Source organism: Triticum urartu, chromosome 3A (genome assembly GCF_056163025.1).
Source record: "Triticum urartu cultivar PI428250 chromosome 3A, HENAU_Tu73, whole genome shotgun sequence".
Lineage (NCBI taxonomy): Eukaryota > Viridiplantae > Streptophyta > Magnoliopsida > Poales > Poaceae > Triticum > Triticum urartu.
This window is the reverse complement of record NC_141875.1, coordinates 178370004-178378871: the sequence shown is the minus strand read 5'-3', so window position 1 is coordinate 178378871 and position 8868 is coordinate 178370004. Positions and strand designations below refer to the sequence as shown.

The 8868-nt window shown below is 41.0% G+C and overlaps 1 long non-coding RNA gene across 1 annotated transcript; it reads right to left on the bottom strand.

The window, feature by feature from the left end:
• Positions 1-4169: 4169 nt before the first annotated feature.
• On the bottom strand, positions 4170-7486 carry LOC125548208 (uncharacterized). Its single transcript, XR_015599679.1, has 5 exons — positions 7050-7486; positions 6749-6941; positions 6402-6540; positions 5953-6058; positions 4170-5177 (listed from the first exon to the last, which is right to left on the bottom strand). It is a non-coding gene; the product is annotated as an uncharacterized LOC125548208 (long non-coding RNA).
• Between the last annotated feature and the right edge of the window lie 1382 nt (positions 7487-8868).

The window sequence follows — 8868 nt, the reverse complement described above, 5'->3', positions numbered from 1 at the left end:
AGGAGTTTCTTTATTTTTATTGATTATCAAACTTTTAGGTACAAGATCAAAAAATTTATTTGTAACAAATGGTTCCTTAATGATAGCAAAAAGATTGGGATGAACACTTATAGATTTGAGATCCACAGTTTCCTTACTAGAGGATTCACCCTTATTTTTAGGAACATACATAAGCTTGGAAATTTTAGCGGGAGGACTTGGAGTATTCTTTACGGAAGAAAAAGCGGTTCCCAAGTTGGTAATAATATCCTCAAGTTTATCAATTCTAGTGGAATCGTGATTTATTTTCTCATTAACTATGGGTTCCTTCTCTTTAATATTATTCAAAGTGACTCCTACTTTAGATCCATATTGAGAGATTCGGTTGTGGATATTTTTATCCAAATTTTCAATTAACTCTACAGTAGCAACCTTATTTTCAATAATTTCAAGCCTTTGCATTACATGCTCCAAAGTTAATACAGTTCCATTAACCAAAAGAGGGGGTGAGCCAAACAAATCTATCATAGCATTATAAGAATCAAAAGTATGGTTACCCAAGAAGTTTCCTCCAGTAATAGTATCAAGGACATATCTGTGCCAAGGAGTAATGCCTACATAAAAATTTCGAAGAAGAACGGAAGTACATTGCTTCGTGGTTGATCTATTTTGAGCATTGCAAATTCTATACCAAGTGTCTTTTAGATTTTCCCCCTCCCTTTGCTTAAAGTTTAGAATTTCATTCTCGGGAGATAACGGAGAAGATAAGGGACTAGCCATAATGACAAGCAAGCAAACTAACACACAAGCAAACAAAAAGCAAGCGGGCAAAAAGAGGCAAATAGAGAAAGAGAGGGAGGATAGAGAGAGAGGGCGAATAAAACGGCAAGGGTGAAGTGGGGGAGAGGAAAACGAGAGGCAAATGGCAAATAATATAATGCGGGAGATAAGGGTATGTGATGGGTACTTGGTATATTGACTTTTGCGTAGACCTCCCCGGCAACGGCGCCAGAAATGGCTCGTTGTCAGGACTCAAATCTTGACTTGCGCGAACCTCCTCGGCAACGGCACCAGAAATCCTTCTTGCTACCTCTTGAGCACTACGTTGGTTTTCCCCGAAGAGGAAGGGATGATGCAGCAAAGTAGCGTAAGTATTTCCCTCAGTTTTGAGAACCAAGGTATCAATCCAGTAGGAAGCTACGCGCCAGTCCCTCGCACCTGCACAAAACAAAGACTCGCAACCAGCGCGATAAGGGGTTGTCAATCCCTACACGGCCACTTACGAGAGTGAGATCTGATAGATATGATAAGATAACTAGCAAAAAGTGCCCGTGCGTTGCAACGGGAAATTAAATTTGTCACAAATATTTAAGAGTATTGTAGCACAATGCCGCACTTCAGGTACATGACGGTAGATGCATACTCTTGCCAATGCAACTTTCAACATTGTGGCTCGCTTCAGGAGATAATTTGTGTGGCATCTCCATTAATACATCTGAGCTCTATCTTTGACCTCCCGTTCCTTGGCTACAGATAACACTGTCAGTCGCTCATTTGTTTCCCCTTGCCTCACTGAACAAACAGCTAGTCTCCTACAGGCAATTACCTTTTTCATGGACATAATCTGCCAAGGTCACATTATTCTAGATTGCCTTGTAAAAGCAAGTTGTTTTCTCAGGATTGGATGAAACCTATAAAAAAGATCCTTCTAATGTTGCTGCCCAAAAGCTTATGTTGGTTTTATATAACTCAGATATTCACTACCTTCCATTACCTCAAAAAATCTCCCGTGTCAGAGCTCCAAATTGTGGCACTTTCCTCTAACGAATTCTTCAATGTTGACAATTGAGCTTACACTGCTTCACGTAATAGTCCTAGCAAACCAACCGCTGTAGAACCTCGGTCTAGTATACAATCCGGCTCAAAATAAGAATTTGTTGTCAGCATGCCAGGATCCATGCAACAGAAATAAATAATATGTTCTTAGAAACCTGAAAAATAATTTAGCCACTCAAACAACTTTCAAGTAGCAAAACAATATAAAATTACCATGGGCCATTCATGAGAAAAAACATTGTTGGTACTAATGATCTTGAGGAATACCATAAACCATCCAAGAAATCAGCTGGTTAAACATGACATGTGTGCGTCGCAAAGTAGCATATTCTTATTTTTTACCATTACCTTCAATGAAAAGGAAATTATAATAGGCCAACAACAGGTCATAAGGTGCATAAGAAATATGCAAGTATGGAAAGTACTGGCAATGAAAATGGAAGTACAATGGTTTCCATGCAAACGCAAAAGGAATGCAAATAGTAGTTATTTTTCTTCAGAAGTCACAGAGATTGCTCTGAATGCAGTTTTGCAGTAGTGGAATCCCCACAATGGCGTCTTTTATGACAGGTTAAGAAGCGGTTCAGCTCCCTGTAATAAAATCGCAAAGATATGAGCCTCTCAATTGCACTCCTGTACAATAAGGAGAAGTCATTTGGTACTCCATGAATGCGTGTTTGAACAGAATAAAGAACCACTCTCTCCTCTAAACTTAGTCAGCACATGCATCTTCTATGGATGAAGTTTACTCAGCTCTGTTTAATCCGCCCACAGGAATAGAATCTCCTGTGTGTATTGACCACCATCATGGCACTGACAATGCCCACAACGGTATCAACCCAATACCCCTCCCGCTTTGCTCTATCCCCTGCCTTCGTTTGTCACTATGCCAGAGGACGTCGCTGCCGGGATCTGGATGTTTCATAGAAAGCTTGTGCACCCAATCATCCTACATCCTGATGTCATATGACAAAAGAATCCATCGGAAACATCAACACAAAATCAAGAATTTCCATGTCGCTTAGTCATCTGCAAATCTAGCATCATATTCGATTTCATTAAGCATATAAAAGATATTGCCCTGATAAAGTGATAATTTTTCAAACACAAATTTCTTGTGGAATTAGCACATACATTTTCTTGGCAACCAAAAACTCAGGTTCTACGTATTACACTGTAGTAATGTAATGGGTATCATCGATCTTCTGAAACATAATAAGAAGGGCTAGCTTATAAAATAAAAACATCATTTTACAGCTCCATAAGTATTAGCAAACATGACATGATAGCAGGAGTGACATTGTCTAGGAAATGTGCCTGTGCGTTGCGGCGGGAAAATAAGTACCCGTGCACCTGCTGAAGAAATGTCTAAACTACCAATCGATATCTTCCCAATTGCATGACTTGAGAAACTGTAATTCTCCTAGTGCAGACATTCAACAAAGCAATTAAAGCAAAGTGTAACATTCCAAAGCTAATAAAAAGATTGTCTTTCTTATACCATAGGGAAAGTTCACAAAATCTGCAATCAAGCAAAAAAACGAATTTACACTAAAGGTTATGAACAAAGAAAAAACATTTATAACTCTTAAAAACATTTAATTCATTGTTGAAGATTGATTGAAGATGAACAGATAAATTCAAGTGTCATGAAGTTGCAGTGACAAGATAATTTGGCCCCATTAGGAAAAGGAGTACAAATGAAATATTTTGATGCAGCAAAGAACCAGCACAACATTTCAGTGAAAATAAAAATAGAATGCTAGAGGCACCTCTAAAGGAATGATTTGCTAGGTTGTCGAATACCACTAAAAGAGCATCAACACCTCTAAATGAATGATCTGACTGACGAGGTACCACCGAAAGAGCATCAACTTCACCTTCTTGTAGACCACCGTCAGATTACAGTCTTATCTATGGATGACTACTATAACAATCTTGAGTCATAGGAAAAAGAAGACAAAATCTGATCGAAGAAAAAAGCGAGAACACATCTTAGAATTGTAGTCTTACTTAAAGATAACTGCTGGAATGGTCAGACTCTTAACTAATCATTGACACACTCTTTGGTGTCGCCTCTTTATGCCAATATCTAACATATATACAAATGCTAGCATACGTAAACTCAAGCACAATTGTAACTCTTAACCAGATGCATTAACACTGTCCTAGGGATCATCCTGCTGTCTCAGGTAGTCGCGCCACTTTCTTTTCTTTGTGGTGTGGTTACTCTGACAATCATACACCTATCCTCTTTTTTTAGAATGATCGGAATGGCGGTTCCATTGCCAAGACAAAACAAATCAGATGCCACAATCTTGGATTACCACAATGCATTGTATTGTAAGAAAACTTCGAGATCACTATTAATTTTAAGATGCCACAACAATACATCCATCCTCTTCATATCATCAAGACAAAAACAAGATTACATATTTTGCAGCGGATTAAGATAACAATTTCAACTGATGCCAGGGTTTCTTTAGAAATACAACATTACAAACTGTAGGCTCCTTGTAGAGAAAGATCGGATATATTGAAGATACAATCCACCAAATAGGACTACCCAACAGATTACAAATAGTGCAATCATGTCCAGCAATGACTTCACTATCCATGTCATTGTTGTTAGTGGGCACGACAAAATATCCGGTGGAGCCTCTGTCTCCCGTGCACCACACAATCTCCGGTGGTTCCCAGCTAAGCTAGGCTCGCCCGAATCACAATTTGGCAGACGACATTGTTATATCATCACTAATGTTTGAATTAGAATTTGGGATACCCGTCGTGCAAACAGAATAATCAGCTTCTCTATTTCTATAAACAAAAAGTAAACACACTCCATCAGTGTGTAACTGCAACTATCAACACCAGGCCATAAATTTCTTAGATTTTGAATCCAGATTGAACTATAGATTTATTAGCAAAAAAGACTGCATCTGAAAAAACAAATATTGTACCAGAACATGCATTTGTAGAACTTGATACCATGGAAATAAAGTATGGTGCAATGGAAATAATAATAAACTTGATCAAGAAATTTTCTGATTAGCACGGTACTTGCAAGGTATTATGACTGGACCACTACTGAACGACTACTGAAACATATATATGTTTATAGCTCCACATTCAATGCGAAAATATGAAGATTGTTAGCAAATCCATTGAGAGTAGCATTGGTACATATGCAAATCATCATACTAATTATAAGAGCATACCCTGCGGCCTGCGCCTCCTCGGTCACTACATCGAGCCTAGTCTTCTTGGCAGTCGCCTTGGACTTAGCAGCATGCAGCCCCTGCCCCTGGTGTGTCCAGGTTGGTTGCGACAATTCTCCAGTCCATGGTGCCAATCCTTGTGAACTGCCAAGTTTCAGTACCAGTGCAAAAGAAGAGTAACTATTCAAATCAACCTAGTGCAAGCTGCTACCTGGCACTTGCAGCTGCCATTCAGAAAAATGTGTGTGACAAGATGATTTTATAGGAACTTATGCAATTTCCCTATGAAAGCTCTAATGCAAACACATTAATTACACATATCTGATACAATCATGGTTGCCATCTTGAAAACAAGATCTCGCACATGGACTGACATATTTTAAACACAGTATTACAATCTCCATCACAACAGTTCAGAGATGAATGTAGGTATAGAAAAGTAACTGAAAATTTCTAAAACTCATATCTGACAAAACTCGATAGTCAAAACTTTTCACCAACAGAATATATACATGGATCAGTGTGCAGCGCATGTAATAATTAAACACAAGGCAAAAGGACTATATAACAGAAAACCTGGCGCATTTCATTCTACTACTGCTACTGAATATCAAGGTGTTTTTCAGATATCAAGGTAGGCCTCTTCTATTTCTATGGCGTTCACATCCCCTAGCGCATTTCTACTGTTACTGCTACTGTATATCTGAAAACTTTTCACCAACAGAATATATACATGTTCTCACTACTGCTACTGAATATCAAGGCATTTTTCATACTGCATTTTTCCAGGCTTCAGCTTACATTCTTTTTCCTAATACATTTTCAGATTAGGCTCGCCCGTTACCATACAACTTTTAGAACGAATAAATCATATATTACACAGAAACTGCAGAGAGAAAAATAGAATAAGGGAAAGAACCTTGAACCACCGACACACACAACTTCCAACATAGAACCTCTGGTGAAGTTGCAACATTTGCTTCTCTTCAAGCGGAAGTCCCCCATGCTAAGTCTCTGCTTCTAAGCTAATCAGTAAAACAACACCAACAATCAATTATTCGGTTTATTAAATCCACATGCTATTTGAGCCATTGTAATCTTTACTCACATGAATTTGTTAGAATATTAGGGGCATCCTGAAGCAAACAAACAAATTAAGAGAAGACCAAAACAAAGGAGAAACACGGTTAACAACGGCCTGAAGTTCTATTTTTGTCATACCGTAATACATAAGAATATGTGACTAAAACATTTCTAAACAGAGGACCGACAGACATGGCATATTTAATACCATGGAGGCTTAAATTGTGTGTGACCTATGTGGTTGTGAATTTCGTCAAATTCCAATGAAAGGGCTTTGGAGACTACCTTGTAAGTTCTTCTACAGCATAAATCTCTTTGCATCATTCGATTCTTACTTTGCAAACAGCAGTAGCCATTATATGAGGGCTATAGTATGTTTGATTGACACATCATGTGCACCAATGTGTAAACCTGAGTTCAACACCTGCCATCACATTCAGTTATTCACTTTCTCTTCTTAGAAGCCCCAAACTGATTAAAAACGGGAAAAATGATAATACATCAGGAAATATAAAATACATAGCAACAACAAGCAGGAGCACATTTAGGCTGCAGTACAGCCTAAAAATTGCCGACCAAATTTAAGCACGGTAAAATAGTTATAAGCAGATCCATGACATATATATTCTTACCGAATTGGTGGCCTATCTCCAAGTATTTCATTCCTCATTCTAGAAATTTGTCAAGAGCACTACTGGACAAACTGAAATTGCACCGGAGGCAAGACAAAGATCAGAAGATATATGTTGCTTCCCTGGGTGAATGTCCAGATTCAATTCGCTCGCCGTCCTCCCCTGCGTGTCCTCCACATGAAATTAGCAGCTGCTGCATCAACAACATCAATCAACAAACAACAGGAAAGCAGCAATATAATATTCAACTAACAGGAGCACACCAGCAACGCACAACATATAGAGCAATCGTCCCTCTCACCTGCCCTCCCTGCACCAGCAGCGCACCAGACCGTCCTCGTCCTCGTCCATCTCCCCCTGGGAGCCCGTGCCTACCCTCATTTCTCTCCTTCCTCCCAGTTTTCTCTCTCCCTCTCCCTCGTCCTCCCTCCTTTTCTTCCAGCAGCACGCCAGAGCAACCATGGTGCCGCCCCCGAGAACCCCCGACGCCTTGCAAGGTCCCGCCGCCGCTATCCTGGATTCAGCCGTCAACGAAGTTCAAGGGGCGGCGTGTGGCGAGGCGGGGCGGGAGGTGGAGGCGGCAGGGGGTGCGGGGCGGGGCGGGGCAGGAGGTGGCGGTGTCGGGGACGGGCGGCGCACGGCGGTGTTGGGAGGGGCCCGGTGAGGCGGGGCGGGGCAGGAGGTGGCGGTGGCTGGAGGTGGAGATGGATCGAGGAGGCAGGGTGGTGCGGGCGGCTGAGCTATTTTTTCTCTCTCTTCCGTACCGGTTCAGGCTGACTTATGACGAGGACTGCGGCTTAATTTCTAAGAAACAGGGGGACTTTTTTGCAAAAAGACTAACGACGGACGACCAGAAGCAATCGGTGGTTTATTAGTAGGTAGAGATATTTTTGGTATTTTTGTGATAAAGATGCAAAGCAAAGTAAAAGGCAAAGGAAATAACTAAGTAGTAGGAGATTAATATGATGAAGATAGACATGGGGGCCATAGGTTTCACTAGTGGCTTCTCTCGAGAGCATAAGTATTCTACGGTGGGTGAACAAATTACTGTTGAGCAATTGACAGAATTGAGCATAGTTATGAGAATATCTAGGCATGATCATGTATATAGGCATCACGTCCAAGACAAGTAGACCAACTCCTGCCTGCATCTACTACTATTACTCCACTCATCGACCGCTATCCAGCATGCATCTAGAGTATTAAGTTAAAAACAGAGTAAGCCTTAAGAAAGATGACATGATGTAGAGGGATAAACTCATGCAATATGATGAAAACCCCATCTTGTTATCCTCGATGGCAACAATACAATATGTGCCTTGCTGCCCCTACTGTCACTGGGAAAGGACACCGCAAGATTGAACCCAAAGCTAAGCACTTCTCCCATTGCAAGAAAGATCAATCTAGTAGGACAAACCAAACTAATAATTCGAAGAGACTTGCAAAGATAACCAATCATACATAAAAGAATTCAGAGAAGATTCAAATATTGTTCATAGATAGACTTGATCATAAACCCACAATTCATCGATCTCAACAAACACACCGCAAAAAGAAGATTATATTGAATAGTTCTCCACAAGAGAGGGGGAGAACATTGTATTGAGATCCAAAAAGAGAGAAGAAGCCATCTAGCTAATAACTATGGACCCGTAGGTCTGAGGTGAACTACTCACACTTCATCAGTATGGCTATGGTGTTGACATAGAAGCCCTCCGTGATCGATGCCGCCTCCGGCGGAGCTCCGGAACAGGCCCCAAGATGGGATCTCGTGGATACAGAAAGTTACGGCGGTGGAATTAGGGTTTTGGCTCCGTATTTGATCGTTTGGGGGTACGTAGGTATATATAGGAGGAAGGAGTACGTCGGTGGAGCAACAGGGGGCCCACGAGGGTGGAGGGCGCGCCGGGGGGGGGGGGTAGGTGCGCCCCTACCTCGTGGCCTCCTCTTTTGTGTCTTGACGTAGGGTCCTAGTCTCCTGGGTTTTGTTCGTTGAGAAAATCACGTTCCCGAAGGTTTCATTCCATTTGGACTCCGTTTGATATTCCTTTTCTTCGAAACCCTAAAACAGCTAATAAACAACAATTCTGGGCTGGGCCTCTGGTTAATAGGTTAGTCCC